Source organism: Symphalangus syndactylus, chromosome 9 (genome assembly GCF_028878055.3).
Source record: "Symphalangus syndactylus isolate Jambi chromosome 9, NHGRI_mSymSyn1-v2.1_pri, whole genome shotgun sequence".
NCBI lineage: Eukaryota > Metazoa > Chordata > Mammalia > Primates > Hylobatidae > Symphalangus > Symphalangus syndactylus.
In genome coordinates, this window is record NC_072431.2 from 104,410,474 (window position 1) to 104,438,193 (window position 27,720).

The window sequence follows — 27,720 nt, forward strand, 5'->3', positions numbered from 1 at the left end:
GTTATTTTAGGTGAATAGAAGAGAACATGATTTTGCTCCCCAAATGTTATGAGAGAAGAAGGGACGTGTATACCTTTATCTATTTGTCATCTCCCTCTTTTATTTGCCTATTTTCCTGCCCTTTCATAATTAAATTACACACGTGCAAGCATATACACACAGCTCACTTATATGCTCCTTAACAGAAGGCCCTAAGATATATTTTTAACAAATCCAAAACATTCCTGGCAGCGCCTAGCACACTCCTAGTCCCATATGCTTGCCTAATACATACTTGCTGAGAGATGGAAACTGCCCTAGTTGCCATCATGGAAATGGAATGCTTTGTTTTTTTCCAGTGATATCCAAGTGTGGGTTGGTAGTGAACTCTACCATCTCCTTCTCTCCCCTTCCCAACTGAGTCAGAATTTCTGGAGCCAGGACCAGGGACCCGGATGTTTGACAAGTATCCAGGTGAAGTATCCAGCATACTGAAGTCGGAGGCCCAGGGAGGCTGGCCCACCTGTGTCAAACTCAAATCAACTACAGCTGCCCATGAGCTAGATGAGGCCCCATTGACTGTTGGCTCAGAACTGCAGCTTCACAGAAAGAGGCAGCAGATGCCATTTAGCTCTGGCTTGTCTGGCCTGGGTTGCCAGTGCCTGCTCCCTGTTGCTCAGTCCTGAAGCCTGGTGTTCCCATGCACTCCCTCAGTGGCCTCAGTCACCAATGGCTCCTTTTCCTTCAATTGTCAGCCTTCGTCATGTGTGGCTTCCTGAATGAAGTTCAATTTCCCTTGAATATGTGATTTGCAAACCTGGGCATGATCTAGTTGCTTGGATTTTTCAGGACTAGATTGCTATATTCTGGGGAGTAACATATTCTAGAGCAGCAGATTTAAAACTTTCTGGACCCTGACTTAGTTTAAGAACTCCATTTTACTCTGAGACTCAAGCTATATACAGATGCACACACACACACACACACACACACACACATAAATATGCCCAGTGGCCAGGCACGGTGGCTCACGCTTGTAATCCCAGCACTTTGGGAGGCTAAGGCAGGTGGATCACTTGAGGTCAGGAGTTTGAGACCAGTCTAGCCAACATGATGAAACCCCATCTCTACTAAAAATACAAAAAAATTAGCTGGGTATGGTGGCGCATGCCTGTAATCCCAACAACTCAGGAGGCTGAGGTAGGGGAATTGCTTGAACCCAAGGCAGAGGTTGCAGTGAGCCAAAATCACACCACTGCACTCCAGCTTGGGCGACAGAACGAGACTCTGGCTCAATAAATAAATATATATGCCCAGTGAACAAACATATCCATCATATGTTTGTGCTTTGACATTTTCTATTTCATCAAGAAGACAGTCTTTAGTTGCGAAATCCAAATCTAGAGTCTCTGTAGAGAATGTGATGGAAGCTGTAGCTCTACCCCTCATCATTTTCAAATGATTTCAGGGTCTTCCATTGTTGTGCCAAACCCCTATTAACCTCCGTAGGGAAGGCACCAGGCTCAAGAGGCCAAAGAAGAGACCCAGAGCCAGCAAATGAGACATGGGGCTTTATTAAGGGATTACATACAGGGGAGAGAGTCCATTGGCAGCGGGCTGGGCAGGAAAACCACTGCCGCTTGCAAACAGCTTGCAGCGTATATACCATTTCACTCAACACCCTACCCCTGAGGACCTCCACCTGGCAACCTTCATCTAACCCAAAACTCAGGGCTTCAGTCCCTGCACAGCTGGTGTTCCATGGGAGAGGCTGAAGGCTCAGATGTTCCTCAAAGACAAGGAATGAATCTCTGGCTTGGCCACACCCGGATTCCCTAGTTCAGAACACACATTCAGGTGCGTCTGCAATACAGGGTCATCCTCAGGGTATGCTGAAGTTATTGCTCTCAGGTGCATTTACCATACAGCATCTTCCTAATCCATCTATAGAATCCAGCTGATAATGTACTTGCTTGTCCACTCTGGAAAGCACACCACCCTGCTAGTGAAGAAGGGTGACATTAGGATATACTTTTTAGAATTAGATGTGGAATTATTTTCAAAATATGCTGCTTCCCGTCTCATACACTTTCAGAATGCCTGGGACAGGGTGGGGGTTCTCAGCCCATGGAAGAGTAGTTGAAAGCGTTTCAAGTGGATTTTCTAACCTCCCCACTGGCCCTGGGGGTGGGCGAGGCACAAACCCTCTGAAAATACCTGTAGCTGGGACCTACTTCCCTAATAGCAGCAGAGACACCCTTAACATTTTAAAAGTGGACAAAAAGCTGAGAATCTTTCTGCTATTTATAGCAAAGTACTTGTAATATATTCCACAACCAACAGTGTGTGGTCACACCATGGCTCCCTCAGCCCTTAATAAGATTTTATTTTATTTTTTTTGTTAGACAAAGTCTCGCTCTTGTCCCCTAGTCTGGAGTGCAATGGCACAATCTCGGCTCACTGCAACGTCCGCCTCCCAGGTTCAAGCAATTCTCCTGCCTCAGTCTCCCGAGTACCTGGGATTACAGGTGCATACCACCACACCCAGCTGATTTTTTTAAATTTTAAGTAGAGACGGGGTTTCGCCATGTTGGCCAGTCTGGAACTCCTGACCTCAGGTGATCAGCCAGTCTCGGCCTCCCAACAGGCGTGAGCCACCACGCCCGGCCCTTAATAAGATTTTTTAGAGACTTTTCTGCATCCGTATATGTAAAGCTGAAACTTCAATCAGACTACCCAGTGTCATCTGAAGCGTCTTTGAGGGACGCCTGCAAAGCTGGTTCCACTTGACCTGGCTACAGCTTCCTCACGGGCCTTCCAAACACATCTCCCAGCTGCTGGCTTTCCTTTCCTCGTGCCATTCCTTTTCCACCCGGGCTTCCCACCTTCCTTTCTGAACAGTTCTCACCTTCCAAGATTTCTTTCCCTGAACCCCATGGACACTGTCTGTACTGCGCAACTCTTGGCTTGCATGATTGAAATCAGGCCTACGCATCTTAACTCCAAATGAATGGAGGCAAGGACTAGGTCTCACACCTCTTTGGGTTTACCTCCATGCCCTAAGAAGAGCAGCAGCTCAATGAGAATTCCCCCTTGAAACTTAGCACCAGTGCCTTCTGTTAACCTCCCCACAGGCGTCCAGAGGCGATGTAGCAAAAAGGTTGGGGGTGCCCAGAGGTGATATAGCAAAATGGTTATCAGCACAGTTTTGGTGCTGGGTAGTCTGAATCAAGTTTCAGCTTTACATATGCAGATGCAGAAAGGTCTCTAAAAAGTCTTACTAAAGGTTGAAGGGGAGAAACAAGTTACAGGACAGTGTATTTTGCTACCACTTGTGAGTGAAAGAGCATGTACACACATGTTTGTTAATGCATGGAATTTCTTTGGATGAATCCAAGAGAAACTAGTAGTAGCAACTTCCTCCATGGAGAAAGAAAAGGAGATTTATTTGCTTATTTTTCACTAGAGACCTTTTGAGTTTAGTAATGTGTGCATGTATTGTCTAATTTAAAACTTAACATTTCAAAAATTCCAGCTTTTTGCAGCCAGGCGTGGTGGCTCATGCCTGTCATCCCAGCACTTTGGGAGGCCGAAGCGGGCGGATCACCTGAGGTCAGGAGTTCGAGACCAGCTTGGCTAACATGGCGAAACCCCGTCTCTGCTAAAAATATAAAAATTAGATGGGTGCGGTGGTGGGGGCCTGTAATCCCAGCTACTCGGGAGGCTAAAGCAGGATAATCGCTGGAACCCGGGAAGCAGATGTTGCAGTGAGCCGAGATCACCCCACGGCACTCCAGGCTGGGCAACAGAGCAAGACTCCATCTCAAAAATAATAATAATAATAAAAATAAATAAAAAATTACAGCTTTTATGCTCACTAGCTGTGTAAGTTGTAGAAAGTTATTTGATTTTCCTAATCCTCAATTTCCCATCTGTAAAATGGAGCTATGAAACCCTATGTAACTGGATTGGGTAATGCACACAAATTATTTAGCAGACTGCCTGGCTCATTCATTGTATGAATTCATGAGATGGTAGCTATTATTATTTTGTTGGCCGACCCAGGTACTTAGAATTCTGTTTCTTGCCTTCTTATTTTAACCCAAAGCCTAGAAGCTTGGAAAACAATGATCATTACCTTGTATTTCTCACACGTTGTAGCATTTGGTGACCTGCGCCAGGTCAGCGTCTGGTTGAGGGCAGTATAACCACACCGCCTGTGCTAGGAGCTGACCCTTCCCTTCATTTCTTCCCCTCCATCATCCTCCCTTTCCCTTTTTACCCTTAAGGCACTCTAATCTTTGTTCCTTCCAATGATTATTCTGTAACTTAATCCCTCAAAGATGCCTCAGATGACACTAATGAGCACCTTCAAAAACTGGAAATTCTTGAATCAAAGCACAAGATTCTACCCAAGGTACTTAACTTCCAGTTGGTTGCTTTCGCCACAGTGAGGGAGCTCTATAAGCAGTGATTCATTTCAGCTGCTGTTGCCTGAGCCTAAGTAACTTTATCAGAATTATTGTGAGTCACATCAACTCTCTGCCTTAATTAACTTTTTCTGCTAAAGTGGTTTTAAGATAATGTACTTGCTTTTATTTAAATCATGGGAGATAGACCTTCTAGAGGCTAGAGCTTGATGCAAAATGATTGTCAACTCTTGCTATTTAATATTTTTCTGAAATCTTTTGGTAGTTGTGGCCATACCAAAGTGGATTACTTTCCAGTCTTATTCAGGAACAAGACGTCTTATTCTAATTTGTAATGGGGGACAGGGAAGTGTGGAAGAATAAGATTATGTGTCAGTGTCTAATCACATTAAAACATAATAATAGCTAATATTTATTGAACACTTACTATGCACCAGACCCTGTGCCAAACATTTATTTATTCAAACACTTATTTAGTTTTCGCCCTAATTCTACAAGGCCTTGTCCTCATCTTACAGATGAAGAAATTAAGGGACTTGCCTGAGGACTTGAGTGGCATCGCTTCCACTCAGAATACTGGCCACAAAGCACATCTTCTTAACCAACATTTTCTTAACTAATATCTAGATCATGGATCCAGATGCTTTTTCTGTAAAGGGCCAGACAGTAAAAGTTTTAGGCTTTGTGGAATATACCTTACAGCAGAAGGCAACTACAGACAATATGTAAAAGAATGGGAGTGACTCTGTTCCAATAAAACTTTACTTATGGGCGGTGAGATGTGAATTTCACGTAATTTTTTTATGTCATGAAATATTATTTTTCTTTTGATTTCCCATCATTTAAAAAGGTAAAAACCATTTTTAGCTTATAGGTACAAAACAGATGCTGGACCAGACTTGGCTGCAGGCCATAGATTGCCAAGCTCTGATCTAGATCGTTGAAAATAGGACAAATTATGCGAGAATGAAATAATCACTGTAAGAGGACTCCCCAACCTGTTCTAGATCCTTCTGGACTTTAGCCAGGGTCTAAGTCTCATGCTGGATGTTCCTTTTTCAAGAAATCACTTTCCACCTCAATCTCCTCTTCAACCTCGGAGTCAGCCTGCTCTCCTGGGTTGCTCAGCACTGGACCCCTACTTAGACTGCCCCTTCCTAGGCAGTTTTCCTTCCTGCCTCTTCCCCCGGGCTCCTATCTCCTTAGAGAACTGGTAAAAGCTAAAGTGCTTTTTCAAAATCTCTATTATGTGTATTTGCATTTTAAAGGAGGTTTCTGGATAGGGCAATTCAAAGATAGAGCTCTGGAGCATTTAGCCTGGGAAGATGGGTGTGGTGCATTTGGGGGTGTGGTGCATTTGGGGGGTGTGGTGCATTTGGGGGGTGTGGTGCATTTGGGGGGTGTGGTACATTTGGGGGTGTGGTGCATTTTGGGGGTGTGGTGCATTTGGGGGGTGTGGGGCATTTGGGGGGTGTGGTGCATTTGGGGGGTGTGGTACATTTGGGGGTGTGGTGCATTTGGGGGGTGTGGTGCATTTGGGGGGTGTGGTGCATTTGGGGGGTGTGGTACATTTGGGGGTGTGGTGCATTTGGGGGGTGTGGTACATTTGGGGGTGTGGTGCATTTGGGGGGTGTGGTGCATTTGGGGGGTGTGGTGCATTTGGGGGGTGTGGTGCATTGGGGGGTGTGGTGCATTTGGGGGGTGTGGTGCATTTTGGGGGTGTGGTACATTTGGGGGGTGTGGTGCATTTGGGGGGTGTGGTGCATTTTGGGGGTGTGGTGCATTTGGGGGGTGTGGTGCATTTGGGGGGTGTGGTACATTTGGGGGGTGTGGTGCATTTGGGGGGTGTGGTGCATTTTGGGGGTGTGGTGCATTTGGGGGCTGTGGTGCATTTGGGGGGTTTGGGAGAAGGAACTTTTGCGCAGACAGATTCTTATCACCCTTACAGTCATACTGAACAGAGCCTGAGAGGCTGGCCCTGACCAAGAGCCCCAGGGCCTCCAAGATCTCTGGACTAGGCTTGGCTGAGGGTAGGGAAAGGCTATCGCTGTACTGTGGGAACCCCCAGGGGTTCTTTACCTAACAGCTGTGATTAATGTGTTGAACGGAGGAGGGGATGACTTCCTTCTTTGGCCCACTCAGAGTTCCCTGGAGGTGACAGCCACTCCAGGCACTCGTGTCTGTGGCAGGCACCCGATGGGAAGAGGTTGCAATCAGCTCCAAGGTCTTTCCAGTTGCATCAGGTGGTCCTTAAGAACTGTATGTGGTTGAGACTCCCAACTCTTGGACACAGCAGAGGAGCAGAAAGTTGCCTTCTCAAAGGGGCATGTGCTCCCTGAGCTGTTTTATGTCCTTGAGCTTTCCTGTGTCTTGTGATTGTTTTCCCTCCGCTCCCTCCCCAAATATACATCACAGACATTTAATCTTATGTTAATTATGTATATGTTTCTGAGCCTACCAAATTCATCTGCATGTAGAAGTTTACTTTTATCCCATGTCATAGTTGTGGGGGCCAAGGCTCTTGGTTCTGTAAAAGTTTGCTGAAAATCACTGAGATGAGGCAGGTTGATTAATTGGAGAAAAGGAATATCCATTTATTTAACGTGCATTCACAGAAGCCTTCAGCATGAAGACTCAGAGATACAGGGGAAATTGTCCATTTTTATGCTTAGGTTCAACAAAGTATGGACAGCCATGTAGGAATACGATTGGAGGAAAATGGTAGATCTAAGGCTAATAGGATGAGCGGGGAAGCCCAGCAAGAGATGTCTGTCTAGATTCTCCCCGGCCTCTCAGAGTGCACATTTATTCCTTCTGGGTGTGGGGCAGGACCCTCTCTGGAATGGGTGTCTTATGACCTACTATCAAACAAGGTAGGTCGGATAACTTATTTATGGCCAGTTTTAATTTTTATTATTTATTTATTTGAAACAGAGCCTTGCTCTATTGCCCAGCCTGGAGTGCAGTGGTACCATCTCAGCTCACTGCAACCTCTGCCTCCCGGGTTCAAGCAATTCTCCTGCCTCAACCTCTTCAGTAGCTGGAACTACAGGCATGAGCCACAACGCCTGGCTAATTTTTGTATTTTTAGTAGAGATGGGGTTTCACCATGTTGGCCAGGCTGGTCTTGAACTCCTGACCTCAAGTGATCCTCCCGTCTCGGCCTCCCAAAGTGCTGGGATCACAGGCATGAGCCACTGCGCCCGGCCCATATGGCCAGTTTTTATACAGATAGGGTGAAGGGAAAGTTAAACTAATATTTTTAGGCTTTATGGCTGGCTTTGGAAAAGGCTTCTGGTTTCTATGGCTAGCCTCCGAGGAGAATGGGACTGAGAGACAGGAGGGCAAGAGAAGGTCAGAGAAAATAATTTGCTTCTGAGGCTGCTGCTGAGGGCTTCATTTTGGGGTGTTGTTTTCTGAGCCCTAGCACAGTCTTTCTGGGAAGGTGGGAGGGTACCTGACTCTGTTTATTGTAGATCCAGCTAAGACTCCATGGCTGTCCAGAGCTTTCTCCGTGGTTTTCTCATGGTAACTGCAAATGGTGAAAGGAGGATATTTGGCAGGCCTGTGCTCAAGGAATAGCAAGACAGAAGAAATGCCTGACCGCTATCCTCCCAGAGGTAGAATATTCCCAGGGAAATGCATTTCTTTGTCAAAGTCTATTTTCTTTTCTTTTCTTTTTTCTTTTTGCCAGCTAAGTATATGCATGTACTTTTGGACCCAGAGAAACAATAGAGTGTACTGTTGTATGTTTATTCTCTTTGATTTTTTAAATTCCAGAATTTTCCTTTTCCTTTTTTGGGGAGGAAAAATAAGTAAAATAAATAGTTAAACTGTGATATGATTTGACATTCCCCCGTAGCTTCAGAAAGGAAATTTATATAATAAATATCTGTCTTTGGCCCTTTTCTCCCTCCAAGGTCAAGTTTGGTTTTTAGATGTGGCTTATAATATCTTTATATTGTTAGAGGGTTTGAAACTCATCAATATTTGAACAACATCCTGAATTGGATGGTGTGTGGGTAGTGTTATATTTGGCCTCTGTGTCTGCCTCAGAGGTGGGGGTTTTAGGATGGATTGATTAACACAGAATGTTAAGCCTAATAATGAAATTGTGGATGGTTCTGAGCTTGGAGCTCTCTATTCAGACTTTCTGCCACTGAACAGTGTGGTGGCTCCATTCACCCCATGCTGCTTTTTCTAGACTCGTCTTCACTTACTACACTCACAGATTCCAATTTCTATTCTTGCCTGAACAGAGGAAGGGAGCCTTGAATACACAGGCAGGATTAGGCACATGAGTGGATAACCCACTTAGAGTAGCCGACTTCCAGACAGCCCAAATTCTAGAAGAGCGTCTAAAGAGGAATGGGTATTATTTAAATTTGTTTCCATTTAATTCTCTGCATCCTTGGTCTAAGCACAGCTGTGTCGCTGTGGTGATGTCCCTTGCCTATTTGGGATGATGATTAGAGCTGGGATGGCATATGGTAATAACAGATACTGTTTATTATTGAGCATCGACAGCAGAACTAAGAAGATGTATATGGGTTCTCTCTTTAGTCCTCACAGTAACTCTGCAAGTGGCATTTTCTTCATGCGGCAGATGGAAAAACCGAGGCTAAGAAGGATTACTCAACTTGCCCCAGACCACACAGCTTGAGTAGCAGGGCTACTCCAGCTAACTCCAGCTGTCTGTGCGCTTTCAACTCTTACCCCGCTACACCTGATCCCGCAGGCACAGGGCATGCGCGGGCGGTGAGGGCGCGTCGGCTCCTTCTCCCTTTGTCTGCAGCGAGTGATTCGCGCGCCCCCTGCCTGAGCCGTCCCGGCTGTGCTTTGTCTGTTGCATTATTGGCGAGACCTCTACTGCCCGAGTAGTTTGTTCAGTGCACAGTAAAGAGCTCTTTAGTTTTATTGAAATTATGTTTATGTTAAAATTATGTTATCCAAAATCTTGGATTACAGAGCAGCAGAACTGTTTGCAAGGACTACTGTTTGGTGAGTTGTTACAGAAACACCTTGTAAAATAATGAGTTATGTGAGCTGGAAGAATCAAAGACGTGGAACTGGGCAATGTAAACACTTTATTCCCGCCAGTAACAGCTGTAAAATGATGATAGCGCAAGTCTCTTGACTTTATTCCCTTACTCTGATTTTTATTTTACAGTACATTCATTTCTAGATCTTGTTGCTAGTTTTTTAAAAAATTTTAATTTTTTATTTTTGAGACAGGATCTTGCTCTGTTGCTCTGGCTGGAGTGCAATGGTGAGATCACAGATCACTGAAGCCTGGAACTCCCTGGCTCCAGCAAGCCTCCCACCTTAGCCTCCCAAGTAACTAGGACTGCAGGTGTGTGCCACCATGCCTGGCTACTTGTTTTTTTTTTAGTTGAGATGGGTTGGTGGGGGGGAGGTCTGCCTATATTGCCCAGGCTGGTCTTGAACTCCTGATCGCAGTGGATCCTCCCACCTCGGCCTCCTGGTGTTAGAACTACAGGTGTGAGCCACTGCTCCTGGCCATTGATCTTTTTGCTTTTTTTTTTTTTTTAATACCTCACTCAATTTTTTAGAATTTTTTTTGGTATCAAACATGATGGATTTCACATTGTTTTAAAAAGTAATTGGGAAGGAATACTGTTTCAGAGGACAGCTTACAGAAATCTCTACTATATGACAGTTTCTTGTTGGTAAACACCATTAAAAAAGTTCAGAAGATTCCATGAGAACTTATAGTTCCCCATGGTCTATTTAGAATCCTAAACAAATACGCAGTGATTTACAGTGAACTGAGAGAGGAAGATCTAGGAAGAAGAAATTTTAAATTTGCTTGGCTCTTTTCTTTTCCTTTCTTTTCTGAGACAGAGTCTCACTCTGTCACCCAGGCTGGAATGCAGTGGTGCTATCTCGGTTCACTGCAAGCTCTGCCTCCCAGGCTCAAGCAATCCTCATGCCACAGCCCCCAAGTAGCTGGGATTACAGGCGTGCACCACTACGCCCGGCAAATTTTCTTTGTATTTTTTGTAGAGACGAGGTTTTACCCTGTTGTCCAGGCTGGTCTCAAACTCTTGGGCTCCAGCAATCTGCCTTCCTCGGCCTCTCAAAGGGCTGGGATTACAGCTCTGAGCCATTGTGCCCGGCCCCCGATTTTATTTTCAAAAATACATTTAGTGACAAAACATCACTTTCTACCTACATACTTAATTTTGGTTTCTCTCAGTTTTATTTTGTTTTTTGACACATTTAAATTCCCTAAATACATTCTAAATATTTTAAGCCATTTTTCCCCTCTCTCCCTCCTTCCCTCCCTTCCTCTTTCCTTCCCTTCCTTTCTTTCTTCTTCCTTCATTCCATCTTTCCTTCTCCCTTTCCCTCTCTTCTTCTTCCTTTTAATCACAAGGTGCCTTCCTCTGTTGGGAATGAGACAATCATTTTGTAAACATATTAATTTAAAAAATTTGTTTAGAGATGTCCTTTGAAGTGAAGCTTCCATACTTTTCATACTTTGGAATTTTTCAAAAATATTTGTCTTGAAGGAAGTCTTGTTAAAATTTAAAGGACCAAGAAACATATTTTAGTTCTAAGGTGTTTTTATAGAGACTCTGATAGCTAATGAATTGAAATAAATACTGCTTTACGCATTATGGAAATGCAATGATTATCCTGCTGCCAACGTAACCTGGAGTGATATATAACCACCTCTCCCTGGCCTGGGAGATTAATGAAATGACTCTAATTTTGGCAACCCTTCACACCAAGAGCGGGTAACATAACTCTAAGTTGATTTGAGCAAAGGGCAGAGCAGACTTTAAACAGAGCGTCATGGCTTCTACTCACTTTGGCGACATTTGGAGTTGCTATTTCAGCCCTATTTGATAAAGGTTGTCTGGGACCTCCTTAGCCTGTTTCCATGCCTGCGCCAAGATGACACTGTGACTGCAGTCCAACTTGCCTCCTCTGTGAGATGACATACCCTTCAGATGATTGTGTTTGCCAGTTAATAAACAGTCACTTTTTGAAATGGAATCTCTCTCTGTTGCCCAGGCTGGAGTGGTATGATCTCGGCTTACTGCAACCTCTGCTTCCCAGGTTCAGGCAATTCTTCTGCCTCAGCCTCCCAAGTAGCTAGGACTACAGGCACCTGCCACCACGCCCAGCTAATTTTTGTATTTTTAGTAGAGACGGGGTTAAGCTGTGTTGGCCAGGTTGGTCTCCAACTCCTGACCACAGGTGATCCACCTGCCTCGGCCTCCCAAAGTGCTGGGATTACAAGCATGAGCCACCGCGTCTGGCCCACTTGGTGTTTTGATCAATCTTATAGGAATGTATACCTTGTGTTTTAAGAGTCAACCTTTTTTTTTTGGTTACTGCTTCACTTCTACCTCTTGCAGTTATTCATGGTACCTAAGTCAAAAGGGGCTTCTCCTTTGCAGCCAGCCCATAAGACTCTCAAGGCGATCTGTTTCTGTGGTAGCTAAGAGAATGAGCTTTGGAGGCTCACTGGCTGGGTTCAAATCCGCTCCCATTAGCACCTCATGAGGGTGTTATAATGATTAAATGAGGCACTATGTGAAGGAAAACACAGTGCCTAGAACAGAGAAAAAGGATTTTAGTGTTTTTTTTTTAAACAAAACCTTTTGAATGTTTTGATTCAATGGTTTTCTTCTAACAGCTTATATTATATTATCAGAGCCCATTGATCACAATGGCCAATAACATCATGAAAGGAGACATGGCACTTCTGGTGGAGGAACATGACCCCTCCAATAAAGCTGTCCTGTCAAAACATCAAGCCCATATCTATTCAAGCCTCCGTCTAACTACCTCTTCTCAGAAAATAATAGGGCACAGGTGGCACAGCCCAGAACATGGGAACTCCTAGAACAAATGACTCAATGTCTTCAATAACGGAATAGCCAGAAACGGTGTGTGGGGAGGGAACCTCAGACTAAAAAAATGTCAATGGGATGGCAGCCAAATGCCACATGTGGACAGGCCCATTTAGGAGACAATTGGGAAAAGTAAACATTGACTGGACCTTTAATACAATTAAAGACTTATGGTTAACTCTTAGTAGTTTTTTTTTTTTTTTTTTGAGACAGGACCTCACTCTGTTGCCCAGGATGGTCTTTGCTCAGGCAATCTGCTTGCCGTGGCCTCCCAAAGTGCGGGGATTACAGTCGTGAGCCACCACACCTGGTCAATTTTTTTAGTAGTGATAATGATTTTGGATTGGTTTTTTTTTTTTTGAGACGACGCTCTCTCACCCAGGCTGGAGTGCAGTGGCGCGATCTCGGCTCGCTGCAAGCTCCGCCTCCCGGGTTCACACCATTCTCCTGCCTCATCCTCTCTGAGTAGCTGGGACTACAGGCGCCCGCCACCACACCCGGCTAAATTTTTTTGTACTTTTAGTAGAGACGGGGTTTCACCGTGGTCTCGATCTCCTGACCTCGTGATTCGCCCGCCTCGGCCTCCCAAAGTGCTGGGATTACAAGCGTGAGCCACCGCGCCCGGCCTGGATTGGTTTTTAAAAGGTCTTTATTTTTAGAAATGTATACGTAAATATTTTAGAAATATGCACTTAAATATTTATTTAAAATTTACGGATGAAATGATGTGATGTCTGAGTATAGAGGGAACGAGAGTGGCACTGCCTTGGTAATTGTTGGAGCTCCCTGGTCGGTAGATGGTGGCTTATCATGCTGTTCTGTCTACTTTTATGTATGCTGAGATTTTTCATGAGATGAACTAAAAATGATCAAAACAAAGCAAAATAACTACAACAAAAACAACCGTGCCAAAATCTAGTGGACCCTCAATATAAAGAAGCACATTCCCGCAATTCCTCCACCAGCTTTCTGCTCAAATCATGGTGCCTGTTTCTAGGTCATTGATTACAAGAGGCTTCCTTACTAGGGCAGGTGATTTCCCCCATCATGGTTTATTATCCCTAACAGAATTTGAGAAAATGGCTGTTTCAGGTTGGTTGCTGTCACCTGCCTCTGAGGTCAAATACTGCTATCAGGAGTTGACAGTTGCTATTTGGCTCAAAGTACTTGAGGTCATGGTCATTCCATTATCTTTCTAAGACCGCAATTTTTGAACCTGCCTTTACTGGATATCAGGTGCTCAGTTGGTTGTCTTTTTATAGATGGCATCAATATCAGGTGGCATATAAAAGCTTTCCCAAACCATGATTGCCTTATTAATCAATTCATAAAACTGATCAGGAAAGTGTTAGGGTATCTGTTAATGTAGTAGTTAGGAAATAAATCTAAACGCTACCTTTGTCTGATAAGTAGGTTTTTAAAAAGGAATGAGGATGAAGTTCAAACAAACAAGTGCATCTTATTATTTAATTTGCTCTTCTCTCTCTTGACCTATAATTTTTGCTCCATGCAATGTCTTCAGTTAGCAACTAAAAATATTTCTCTTTTCTGAGTGCAGATAGCCGTAATTCGACAGCGTGGGTTCCTTTTGTTATTGCCTTCATCTTGGAGAAACTGGACATATATTTTGGGGTTATTAAAATAAATTTTGAGCTAACAGATTAGATATTTTTGAATTAAAAAAAATCAATTCAAACAGCCAGGTGCGGTGGCTCACGCCTGTAATCTCAGCGCTTTGGGAGGCTGAGGCACGCAGATCACATGAGTCCAGGAGTTCAAGACCAGCCTGGCCAACATGGTGAAACCTCATCTCTACTAAAAATACAAAAATTATCCAGGCACGGTGGCGTGCACTTGTAATCCCAGCTATTGGGGAGGCTGAGGCATGAGAGTCACTTGAACCCAAGAGGTGGAGGTTGCAGTCCTGGGCGACAGAGTGAGTCTGTGTCTCAAAAACAAAACAAAACAAAGCAACAAAACAAAAAAACAATTCATTTGGCTTAAATAAAATTCTGTCTTCATGCTATCACATTTAATCAAGATAGGCAGCATGCATCTTTCAGAAATACTAATCAGTTTATCAGGACTCCGGACCAAAACATTTACTGTTTAAGTCAAATAAAATACTTATCTTATTAAAATCACTATGTTGGCTGGGCACGGTGGCTCACTCCTGTAAACCTAGTGTTTTTGGAGCCTGAGGAGGGAGGATCGCTTGAGACCAGGAATTTGAGACCATCCTGGGCACACGGTGAGACCTCATCTCTACAAACAATTTTTAAACATTAGCCAAGTGTGGTGGCACATGCCTATACTAGCTACTTGGAAGGCAGAGGTGGGAGGGTCACTTGAGCCCAGCAGTTCAAGGCTATGATTGCACCACTGCACTCCAGCCTGGGTGACAGGAGACCCTGTTTTTATAAAATAAATAAGTAAATAAAAATAAAATCACTATATTGGGGATTATTTATTAAAATTCATGGGCGTGCTAAAAGTTAAAAATGTTATATTTGATTAGCAAATGACACATTCTATCAGAGAAAGAAGTATAATTGTTATAATTCATTAACAATTCCACATATTTTATGATGGATTCTAAATTTCAAGAATTTAAGAGTTTCTGATCCCCATCGGCCTTGGAAGTTTCTAGACCCACAGAACATTCTGTCACTCTCCTCCACAAGCTTGACTGTATGTGTGTTTCCGGTTCCTGATATCAAACCGAATGCATGCTGGTAATTTTCCTTTCCTTCTCACGGTGGGCTCAGGGGCAGTTTGGTTCTACATCTGGGTGGACCAGAGGCTTCTTTCTGTTTCTCTAATTCTTCCACATTCTGTAAGAGCTGGTTTAAATGTTATTTCTTCTGTGAAGTTTTCTACTTTGTTACCACAGCCCCCACCCCCCAGCTGAATTAAGCTCACCCTCAGCACTTAATCTGTTGTGTAAACACTGCAGATTTAGAGTTTAGATCATCCTCACACTCAGCCCTGGGCGTCCCAGGACTTGGTGGCTTGCCCCTCTTGGCAACCCTAGGGCCCAGCAGGGTTCCAGGGCTGCCATAAATGTCTGTTGAAGGACGGTGCCTTCCTGCTTCTGCTTTGACCTCTATTTTGTCTTCTGAAGCTTTGTCCTATGCTTTCGAAAGGGCTCTCCTTTCCATTATCCCCTTAACACCTCCTACTAGCCCTGAGATGTGGCTAAAGGAGTTCTAACAACTCTGAGTTTAAAGAGGCAGGCAATTTACCTTACCAAGTCCTACACTCAGTTTCTGGAAGAAATCTGACTCCTACCAGGTCTCTCTACTCTCCTAAGACAGGTGCTTTGTTCTGTTTTTTGTTTGTACCAAGCAGTTGTCAAAATAACTTAAATATTAACATTTCTTACATATTCTCCACTCCTGAGAGATAGATAAGAACTGAACCATCGCTCATTCCTCTATGGCAATCCTAGGGCTGACTTTGGGACTGTATCCAAAACCTCAGGGAGGCGCCTTGTCTCAACTCTCTCCATAGGATTCCGAGGCTCTGGAAAGGGGGCAGCAACCTGACCTGAGTTGGGTGAATCATCCTGGGCTCTCTGAGTTTTCAGGTACTACGTGCTACCTTGATGAGGGGAGTATTTGAACTGAGGAAAGGAAACTATGTCACAATGTCTTACATTTCTTTTTCTGACTGCTGTCATTTTTCCCTAAAGTGTATCACTAAAATATGACACATGGAGCATCTCCATTTCATAAGTTGAAGTGCTGAGACCTGGGCATGGTGGCCATGCCCTTTATGAAGGAGAGCATTGTTCAAAGCCTGACAGTCACTGATACAGGTCTGAAATCCCCAGCCTGCCCTTCCTTTTGGGATACCAATGGGACTGATGTTTCAAGGCTGAAGTTTTAGATGCATTTCCTATGAACATGCTCCCATCCAGCTAAAAAGAATTAGAGCAAGGACTCTGTGTGTAATTCACACATGACTCTGCATACCAGTTTATAATAATTGTGTAATAAAAATGGCTTAGCTGAGAGTTGCTATGCAGTTCTGTTTAGCAGCTTGCTTCCAATATTGCATTTACAAAAATTACATATTTCATAAAATCAGGCCTGTCTCTTACTTAATCATCCCACACATCATATAAATCTTTAAAATGGACAGGTCTATAAATCACTAGCATTTTTCATTTACCACTTATTCTAAGCCAGGCAGTTTCTTATTTAAATTGCCATACGAATAAATCTAATAATCCTTATTCACTTACATCATCTCAAACTTTAAATCTTATTCCAGCTGAGGTCATAAGTGAAATCAGTATTGAGGGCAGAACTAGCAGCTGTAACAACTATAATAGCTTGCCAAATTATATTAAAGGGCCTAAATAACATTAAAAAAATGAGGAAAAATTGAATTACATGATTAAAGTGTGATGTGCTGAATCAGGCAAATGTGGGGCCTGGGGTGTCGCTTCCATGTGGGATTGGTGCCAACTGGAAGAGAGGGCCACTTGCCTAAACCCTCTTATCTGCAAACCTTGATTAAAATCTAGATCAGGGTTTCTCAACCTTGGCACTACTGACTTTTTTACAAGAGATGAAGTCTTGCTTTGTTACCCAGGGTAGCCCCAAACCCTCTGGGCTAAAGTGATCCTCTCACTTCAGCCTCCCAAGTAGCTGGGACTATAGGCGCCCCAGCATTATTCACATAGTCAGATAGTTCTTTGTTATGGGGCCTGTTCTGTGCATAGTAGGATGTGTAGCAGAATCCCTGGTTTCCATCCACTAGATGCCAGTAACGCCCTCTATCCCCAGTTGTAACAGCTAAAAATGTCTTCAGACATTGCAAATGTTTCCTGGGGGACAGTCACCCCCACTGATAACTACTGGTCTGGATAATGAGACAGGATTGGATTTGGGCCTCTCCCAGGGATGTTGGGACATCTCTGGGTCTTCCAGGGAGACATGTTCTGCACTGTGCCCCTTTCTTTAGCCTTGGTTTTGCGGCGTTAGAGGACAAACAAGGAGTTCAGTGTGTATCTCATTCAAACAGTGGTCCAGGAGAAGAAGCAGAGGAGAAGGAACCATGATAAGGAGAGCAGGGAGAACATTCAGTGGACAGGACAACTTTGAACTCAGGGCAAAGCGTCTCTGATGTTGAGGACCTATCATTTCCTTACCCTTTCCCATTGAATTCTCAGCCCGCTCTGTGCCCTTTATGAGACTACAGGGGCATCACAGACCTGACATTCACAGCAGCTCACAGCATGACTGTAGAGTAAAAATGATTTTTGTATGCACCATAAGGAGTTCAGAAAGGTGATGTGATTTTTGTAGTGATCAAAAGAAAATGGTGAATGTTTTTATAGGGGACATTTAAATCTCAATAATTGGCTTTTGAGAAACAGCGTTATCAGGCATGTACCAATGTTGAGAATGAGGGATCTGGTTTCCTCTCTTCTTATGGCTGGTAGATTGTATCTTATAATGGCTGGCAGAGATGCCAATAGTTCACCTCCGAGCTGGGGAAGGAACTGGCTGCAATTAGTTTCCCAGAAAGATTCTGCCAGGTCTTTGGCAGACTAAGGAGTTATTCCCCATATAAATCATTCTTGCTCTGCCATCTTAAATGCACATGCTGTTTTAGAAGGGCATCCATCCTACATCACCTAAGACCAAATAAAGCAAATAGTGCCATTACAATTTGGAGATGAAACTCACTGACAGCTCAATGTAACAGAATGCCGGGAGGAGGCATTTATAATTATGAGTTGGCAGTACCTCATGCCTAACTAATGGGAATGGTGACATCATTTATACTGAGGATCAGAAAGACAGAACCAGGAAACAAAATTAGAAGGAAATTTGTTGTGTCCAGGAAATCTGCTTTTTGAAAGGTTTTTGATCAGCATTGAGAATGGCAAAGTCGTTCCATTTTCTGAAACCTATGGTGACTTCTGACTCATGGAGCTGTCAGACCGATTCGCTTTGTATAGGAAAGAGACCATTAATCCAGCCCAATTTTATGTGTAGTTTTTGGGACCTCACTCCATCTTTCCCCTTTATTTCTCCATATAAAATATTATTTTCATTCATGTTCTTTAAAGATGAACTTAAAGCTCCCAGCATTTCATTTAGTCATCCTACAGAAGATACAGATGATGCCTTCTGGTATCTTCCCACCTAATTAAAATGCTCCAGGATGCCTGATATTTAAGATAGCATTATTACTCCAACAGTAAAGAGTATAATTTTTTCTCACAGCCAATTTTCTGCATCTCCCTGAGTAGATAGAGACAGGATGAGAAGCCAAGAAATAGCCTATGCTTTCCTGGTGTAGCTGGGCCCCACTGCCAGGGTGAAGTCACTATCTCAATTTCCACTTTATCTTTCTATTAGCTATGAATATTAGCAGTAATTGGCATTGGTGGTTTGGAGTAATTTCTACATGTTAGGCACGCGAATGTGTTTTTTGGGTTCCAGAACTAGTATTTGGTGACTCCAAGGCCAGGGATAAAAATGAAGAGATGGAGAGACAAGATTTCCTGCCCTCTAATTGGCAGCACCTGTGGACTCTGCTCATGACCAGACTCATGAATGCTTCATCTAAGGTTTCATGTCATCAGTATGAGGAACCTGTCTGATTTGAGAAAATTCTTTCTTAAAATGGGCTTCTAGTGGTAAAGCCATTGTCTTTTAAGGAAATCATCAAATACCTTAAAATTAGACATGCAATCAGCTGCATAAATGACACACTCACTAAATCAATCCTTTATCAGGTAAGATGGTGGAGTCAATGCCTGTTTTATTGACAGATCATTTTGTATCTTACATAAAATATTTTGCGTTTTTAAGGACCCCTTTTATTCTGGGAGAACAAACACTTATAGGCCAATGTTAGCCTGTTTTTCTTCATTAATGCTGATGGTTGATATGCATACTCTGAAGTTGGTCACCTGTATCAATATGGGGGGATAAAGACTGCTAGAAGGTTCACACTAGAGGTCCATGGAATGGGTCATTGCTAAAAAACAAACGGGCTACAGTGATTTGACTGGCTGCTACTTGGTAGTAGAGTCGACGTCTTTTCTGTTACCCATGTCTAGCCCTGGGCCTGTTACATATAATAACAATAATAACTTTCATTAAGCACCATGACGTGCCGGGGGGGGAGTGCTCAGCACCACATGTGTAACCCATTTAAATCTCATGACAGCCCGGTGAGGTCGTGAGCTGGTGATTTGCTCATTTGCTCTCAGGTCCATTCTTTGCTCTTGTCCTGCTCTGCTCCGTACCGCAGCCATCAACATTTCCCAGGCTCCCTGGCTTCTCGTTGGGTTCAGCCAATAAGAGGCACTGGCAGAGGCTGGAGGGCAGGAAGAGGGAAGATGTGAGGGGATTTATCTCTTTCCTGTGCTGATGCCAGTGCTGACTCCAGGAGCAGCTGTGTCTCCCCTATGGACCCAGTGCACAGTAGCCCTGGCTTTTGGGCTCTGATGTCACCACCTGCTCTGGTTGTCCCTGCAGCCCTATGGATGGTGGTGGCTTCCTGCTGCAGCTCATATCCAGGTCATCTCACCATCCCATTTAGCTTCCCCACTCTTCCCTCATCTAGGGAACCAATTTCACATATTAAATGCCCTCTTTGAAATGCCTAGAGTGGTTTCTTTTTTCCTGGTTGGAACCTGACTGATATAGATGTTAATAAATTACCTAAATTCTACATACAAGAAAACTAAGGCTCGGAGAGGTTAAGAAACATACACAGGCCTGGTCATTCAGCCCATGCCTCTTAACCGTGAAGCAATCTTGCCTCAAAATACAAATAAAGGCTTGGTGCGGTGGCTCACACCTGTAATCCCAGCACTTTGGGAGGCCCAGGTGGGAGGATTGCTTGAGCCCAGGAGTTCCAGACTAACCTAACCAATTTTTTGTAGAGACAAGGTGAAACCCTCTCTCTGCAAAAAATACAAAAATTAGCTGGGCGTGGTTTTGTGCACCTGTAGTCTCAGCTACTCAGGAGGCTGAGGTTGGAGGATCACTTGAGACTGCGAGGTGGAGGGTGCAGTGAGCAGAGACTGTGCCACTGCACTGCAGCCTGGGTAACAGAGCAAGACTCTGTCTCAAAAAGCAAACACACAAACAAACCAAAACAACCCCAAAAAACAAAAAAAATGTGTCAAGTTGTCAAGTAATTAATGAAGCAACTCAAATTTGGACACATCAGACTTGGACACATTGGGCTAAGAAAACTTTGACTATACTTGCATCTTTGCTAGAAGATATGTTTTAGCAAGTTGTGTGTGTGTCCTTCCCTCCCTCCCTCCCTTTCTTTCCTTCTTTCCTTTCTTCCTTCCTTCCTTCCTTCCTTCCTCCCATTTCCCACCCCCTACCTCTCTTTCTTTTCTTTCTTTTTTGAGACAGAGTCGCCCTCTGTTGCCCAGGCTGGAGTGCAGTAGCACGATCTCAGCTCACCTGCAACCTCTGTCTCATGGGTTCAAGTGATTCTCCTGCCTCAGCCTCCTGAGTAGGTGGGATTACAGGAGTGTGCTACCACGCCTGGCTAATTTTTTTTTTTTTTTTTTTTTTTTTTTTTGCATTTTTACTAGAGACAGGGATTCACCATGTTGGCCAAGCTGGTTTTGAACTCCTGACCTCAAGTGATCCACCTGCCTCGGCTTCCCGAATTGCTGGGATTACAGGTGTGAGCCATCGTACCCGGCCAAGTTGTGTGTCTTTGTTTAACCATCATAAAACTGCCTTAATTACCTCACAGGATGATTCTAATATAAAATACAAGGCAAATACAAGGCAAGACTTAGCCACCTGGGTTCTTCTAAGAAACCATGCCCTGGAGGTGGAGTCTCAATTGTGCCATAAAGTTTATGTGGGAGTACCCATATAGGGGATTCTGTATATCTGATTTTGGTTCAACCACAAGGTTGACAAATATTTTTGAAAGCTTGCCATGTGCTAGGCACTATTCTAGGCCCACGGATTTAGCTGTGAACAAAACAGACAAAAAAAAAAAATTACCCTCAGATACAGCCCACTTTCTGTATTGTTTGTTTTAAACATCTATATTATTAAAAGTGCTATTTCTTAGGAATCTCAATGTAGAGATAGACTCTTAAATATCAACTGCACTTTAAAAAGTGTCATATGGTTGTTCTCCAAGAGCATTCTTTCTAGAGTTTAAAAACCAGGAAATACGGAACTTACCTGTGGGTTGAAGAGGAGAAAAGAAGGTGGAATGTTTGTCCTTGCAGGAGGTGATACCGTGAACAGGTTAAGAGCATGGCCTTGGAGTCAGACTGTCCAGGTTCGATGATCCATGGCTTCACTTACCAGCTGTGTCACCTTGGGCAAGTCACTTAAGTTCTCTAGACCTCGGTTTCCTCATCTGTAAAATGGGGATGGCAGTACTGGCAAACTTAACACACAGAGTTCTTGAGAGAATCAAATGAGGATACATGTAAAGTCCTTAGAATGGTGAGAACAGCTAACATGTATTATTTTCACTTTGCAAGGATTAATTGAGATAGCAAATTTCATGGTGGTCCCTCAGGCCAATTCTTGAAGCTTTAAACTGAATAGTTCCATTAATGTGGATAATCGATCATTTTCCTTAGACTCCCCACGTTTGGGTTCCTTTCTTCTCATTGTTAAAAATTGACCCTGTCTTTCTCTTCCTTGTCACTCTCATATCCTTGTGCTGAATAATGAATAATGTCCCTTCTTCTGAAGTATTTGCACCAATGAATATTTTTTTTATTTGGGCTTCCACCAATGAGGTTTTATTGTAGTTTAATTCAGTCCAAAGAGCTTTTCTTAAGTATCTACCATGGGCAACTGGATCACTGAGACATTCACTGAGGTGATAGAAAGAGGACTCCAACTTAATCATAATTTACACAGAGCCAAACTGTCTCTAGCCATCTTTATCATTTATATTTACTGATTGTTTTGTTTACTTCATTCGTGATCCACCTTGCCCCAGTTTTTAAATCATTTATTCAACAATCAAGCACTTTCTTTGTGTTCAGGCACTTTGCTGGTTTCTTGGGGTACAGAGGTAAACAAACAGGCATGATCCCTGCCTTTCCAAGCATCTGAGGGGTTAGATAGTGCATTTGGTTGCATGAAAGAACATTCTTTTACTTAAGCAGTGAATTTCCCCTGCCCCACCCCCATACGCTATGGGAAGGTCCACTGGGCGTGTGGAGAGATATTTCAACACTGGGAAGGCTAGAAAGACAGCGCAATGTGAAAGTGAACTTTGCAAGCATCATCTCCACAGTGTCTCGGGATCCTCAGAGCTGCTTCTTTCTTGGGAGAAGTGGGATGGGCTTTTGCAACCTGGCCATGGACAGTGCTGATGGGTTAGAGAATGGTATCCCTCCGTGTGCTGGAATCCAATCAGATACATTAATCTCCTTGGGGGACAAATGAAATTAATCCTCTCTCCAGATGGCAGCAAAGTGACAAGAGTGCAGAGATTAAAAGAGATTGTGAGGTTATACGGTGACAGCACCATCAATCGGGTTAGGAAACCCAGCACTCTATTTTCACCAAAGGTAAATGGCACCATCTCATTTTTTGCAAGTCTGATAGGTTTGGGGTTCTGGAGAAAAGCCCATTCCTATTCACTTCCCTCAATTTGACCCTTTCAATTTCAGAATTTCTATTTCTAAGGAACTATTTTCATTTATCTGTTAAATACTATTTCTTTGTGTTTTCTTTCTCCCTTCCCTCCTTCCTCTCTCTCTTTCTTTCTTTCTCTCTCTTTCTTTCTTTCTTTCTTTCTTCTCTTTCTTTCTTCTCTTTCTTTCTTCTTTTTTTTTTTTCCAGAGTGTTGCTCTGTTGTACAGGCTGGAGTGCAGTGGGCGATCTCAGCTCACTGTAACCTTTGCCTCTTGGGTTCAAGTGATCCTTGTGCCTCAGTCTCCCAAGTAGCTAGGATTACAGGCATGCACCACCACTCCTGGCTAATTTTTGTAATTTAGTAGAGATAGGGGTTTCACCATGTTTCCCAGGCTGGTCTCAAACTTCTGAACTCAAGTGATCCACGTGCCTCGGCCTCCCAAATTGCTAGGATTACAAGCATGAACCACTGCACCCAGCATGTTAAATGCTATATTGATCTCTTTGTGCCAAAACTCTTCCCTGATGTTATCATTTTTATTTGTATTGAATTTTCTAATACATTGTGGCCTCTGGATTCCTGGGGAAGCAGACCCCAACTCAGAGATTGGCATTGCTGCTTAAAGTGTCCTGGGGGTCTTTTCTTCTCATTGGCGTCAACACTGTGTGGGGAAGGGGAGGCTAGCAGCAGTGCAGTCACGGTGTGTTGTGACTCAGCCCTAGCTGACTCCATGGCTCTAAACCTAGAATGGCCCTTTTGAGTTGTCCCTTTTTGGGAAGAAACTGGGCTTTTATACCCCGAAGTCAACCAGCCATTGATGTGGGCTGCCCCAGGATGGGGGCATGACCTTGGGCAAGATGGCTTTCCTCAGCCAAACGGCTGGGAGCTGTCAGCTTCAACCCTTCCCGGGGGGACAGCACTTTGGGTCCTGATGGAGAAATCTGGGTGGCACAGCACAGCATTCATGACATACATTTAGCAGAGACCCTTAGGATAAGCTGCACTTGAGAAACTCTTTCTTGATGCCATCAATGACTTTTTTTTCTTCTTCTTCTTGAGACAGACTCTGGCTCTGTCACCCAGGCTGGAGTGCAGTAACTTGATCTCAGCTCACTGCAACCTCTGCCTCCCAGGTTCAAGAGATTCTCTTGCCTCAGCCTCCCAAGTAGCTGGGATTATGGGCGGGCACCATCACACTCTGCTAATTTTTATAGTTTTAGTAGAGACAGCATTTCAATGTATTGGCCAGGCTGGTCTCGAACTCTTGACCTCAGGTGATCCACTCGCCTTGGCCTCGCACAGTGCTGGGATGGATTACAGGCATGAGCCACCTGCCTGGCCCGTCAATGTCTTCTTAATGGTCTCCTCCAAAGGCATCCTTAGTTATCCTTTATCTCTTAGTAGTGTTTGACAGTAACTTTCCATCTTTCTCAATCTTTTTGCTAAAATAACATGTCTCTTCCTGATGTTCTGATGCTTTCCTCTCTTTGGCCTCTTTTCTTTTATCTTTTTTTTTTTTTGAGACAGGATCTCACTCTGTTGCCCAGGCTGGAGTGCAGTGGCGTGATCTTGGCTCACTGCAATGTCCGCTTCCCAGGTTCAAGCAATTCTCTTGCCTCTGCCTCCCTAGTAGCTGGGATTACAGGCACCCACCACCATACCTGGCTAATTTTTGTATTTTTTTTTTTTTTAGTAAAGATGGAGTTTCACCATGTTGGTCAGGCTGATCTTGAACTCTTCACCTCAGGTGACCCACCTGCCTAGGCCTCCCAAAGTGCTGGGATTACAGGCATGAGCCACCATGCCTGGCCTCTTCAGCCTCTTTTCTAATCCATAACTATGGTCATGTCTCCTGAATTTCATTCTTAGAGCTCTTTTTTTCAGCCACTTCTGACTTAGTTATCTGTCATCTCCATGGCTTCAAAGATATCCCCCAAAGGAAGAGGTTCCAATCCATAGGGATACTCTTGATCTCTCTTCTGAGCCCTAGTCTGACATTTGTAATCACTTGTCCACTTCAAACTCAGTATGCCTGAAATCTAACCTGCCCTGCCTCTCAAACCAATTTCCCGTCCTGAATTCTCTTTTTCTCTCCTTTCTACTGTTTTCCCAATCATTATGCTTGAGATCTCACATTCATCTTGAACCCCTTTATGTGCTTCATTTACCATCTTGTTGTCATCAAACCTTCTAAGTGAACCTTCCAGAAATACTGCCCCTTTTATTCTGTTTCCACAACTGATATTTAAGTCACTATCACACCACATCTGACCTACTGCAGTAATAATGATTTTGGAGACATTTCTTCCTTTTGAGTAGTTTTGGTAAATTGCCTAACACTGATATAAGCACCTTCTATATGACATTGACACACATTTATTCCTCATACCAACCCTATAAGGAAGGCCCTATTGTTAGATCCATTCTACAGGTCATAAAACTGAGGCACAGAGAAAACCAAGGCACATGCCAGAGGTCACACAGCTAGTAAATGACACCAGAATTATGAACCCCAGCAGCCTGGTTCTAGCGCTTGTGCTCTTAACCATTAAGCTAAACTGCCTCAAGCTGGCGCTTGGCTGCTGGTGACACCACCTTTTTCATCTTCATTATTATTGCTCTTGTGTACAAGCCAGAACAATCCTTCACTGTCTCTTGTAAGTTTAATTCGAAGTGTGCCTATCTTATTTTCCCAAGTTGATTGAAAGCTTTCTGAGGGCAGAGACCAAGATATCTTATTCTTCTCTGAACCTTGTTGTAAACAGCAGGAATTTCAGTTTGGTGAAATTCGTTGATTGAATTGTTTGAAATATGATGTCAGTGGCCTCCAAAATGGGCCTCTCAGATTTCACACTGGCAGTTAATTCTTGTTGCACACAGAATGGTCTATTTAAAATGGAAAGCAAATTTAGTTAATTCTCTGTTCAAGCCTCTCCAGTGGATTACTGTAAAATCCAAAATTCTTACCATGAAAGGCTCCGCATCATTGGGCTCGGCTTATTTTTAAGTTTCGGTTCATCGCTCAGCTACCCGGGCCTTCTGCACTGCTAACTGCTCCGTGTACTCCCTGACCCCCGCCCAGCTCTCACACTTGCTCCGCCCCTTTCCTGGAAGCTCCTCCTACCAATTTCCCCCTCGTCTTCATTTTATTTATTCAGTTCAATGTTCAGTCTTCTGTCTAAAAATACATTCTCCTCCCATCACTCTCTACTTCCTCTCTCTGCTCTGCTGTGATTCATAGCTAACAGTATCAATTTCTATGTGACATTATAGTTTATAGTTATTTGGTTTTCTTTTTCTTTTTTTTTTGAGATGAAGTCTTGCTCTGTTGCCCAGGGTGCAATGGTGTGATCTTGGCTCACTGCAACCTCCGCCTCCTGGGGTTCAAGTGACTGTCCTGCCTCAGCCTCCCATGTAGCTGGGACTAAGGGTGTGCACCATCACTCCCGGCTAATTTTTTTGTACTTTTAGTAGAGATGGGGTTTTGCAATGCTAGCCAGTCTGGTCTCGAGCTCCTGACCCCAGGTGATCCATCCGCCTCGGCCTCCCAAAGTGTTGGGATTACAGGCGTGAGCCACCGCGTCCGGCCATTTGAATTCTTTTTTTGCAGTGTAAACTCCAGTAAGGCAAAGTCCTGTATGTTTTGTTGAACAGATTATCGCCAGAGCCTAGAACAGTACCTGGCACAGAGCAAGCCTCAACAAATATTTGCTGCATGAATTAATGAATTGGGGGAAAATGAGGAGTTTGAAATGATGGCCATTGGGTCCGTTCAGGTCGCTTTCTCCTTCAGCCAGCAGGGGGCTCTAGGCTCTAGAATTCAGAGGCGGAGACAGGCATCTTCACAGTGGTTTACCTGAAATCCCGCCTCCTAAAGCTAGAAAAATCCACCTCCTTTTTCCCCTCCAAGTAGGATTGTGCCAACCCAGGCAAATATTGAACCTTGCATTAACAAAGTTTTCTTTATAGGTGGTCCTTCAAGGATTTCTTGGGTTTGGGTTTTGAAATGTGTAAGGTTTGCTGCTAGCTACTCCACATTTTTTTTATTCACTCACAAAGACACATGGTCATAAATAAAATGCATGGAACCAGTGAGACAATAGCACAGCAGTAATGTCATTTTATGTAAGTACTTAAACACCTCAAATTAAACGGCTGACTGAATGAAGCCCATCAATTATATTTTGTGTTTACATCCTTTTGAAAGGAATACATCTCTCTCTGTTTTTGTTTGTTTGTTTTATGTTTGTTTTGTTCTGACACCTTCTCAATTACCTGGCACTATAATATTTCTTGTTGCGAACAGATGTCAGAAATACATTGGTAAATATAACATCTTCTTTTGGAAAATAAATCTCCCACTCCCTACTTAAAATAGGTGGTTTTAAAGTTTGTATCAACTTAGAAATTGAAAAATCCCTGCTGGAAGAAATCCCTAGTGCATTTGAATGGACTTATTGTCTCTGGTTCATTTCCTTTAGAGTAGATTCTGGCAGGAGTGCCAGCCTTATTGCCAAGACAAAAAGAACTATATATTACAGCTCCTGTTCTGCCAACACTAAGTAAAGCTAGTTTGGCAACACTTAACCATTGTTGAGAAGGCCCAAGTATAGTCATAAAAACATTAATATGGCTTATATTCTGTTACTTATGTCTGTTTCTGCACAAATGGTCCTTCATTTTGTATACAGAAAATTTGCCTTCCTCATCAGGCAGCAGTTTCCTGGAAAAACCACAGTAACCTTCTGTACATGAATCAGAGTAGATGGATTCCTGTAGAGGAAGGAGCAAAGAGG

General features: G+C 43.5%; 1 long non-coding RNA gene across 1 annotated transcript; it reads right to left on the reverse strand.

Annotated features, from left to right (window-relative positions):
* Positions 1 to 19,056: 19,056 nt before the first annotated feature.
* LOC134731450 (uncharacterized) lies at positions 19,057 to 26,017 on the reverse strand. The gene is made up of 3 exons (XR_010113728.1): positions 25,892 to 26,017; positions 21,502 to 21,682; positions 19,057 to 19,645 (listed from the first exon to the last, which is right to left on the reverse strand). It is a non-coding gene; the product is annotated as an uncharacterized lncRNA (long non-coding RNA).
* Between the last annotated feature and the right edge of the window lie 1,703 nt (positions 26,018 to 27,720).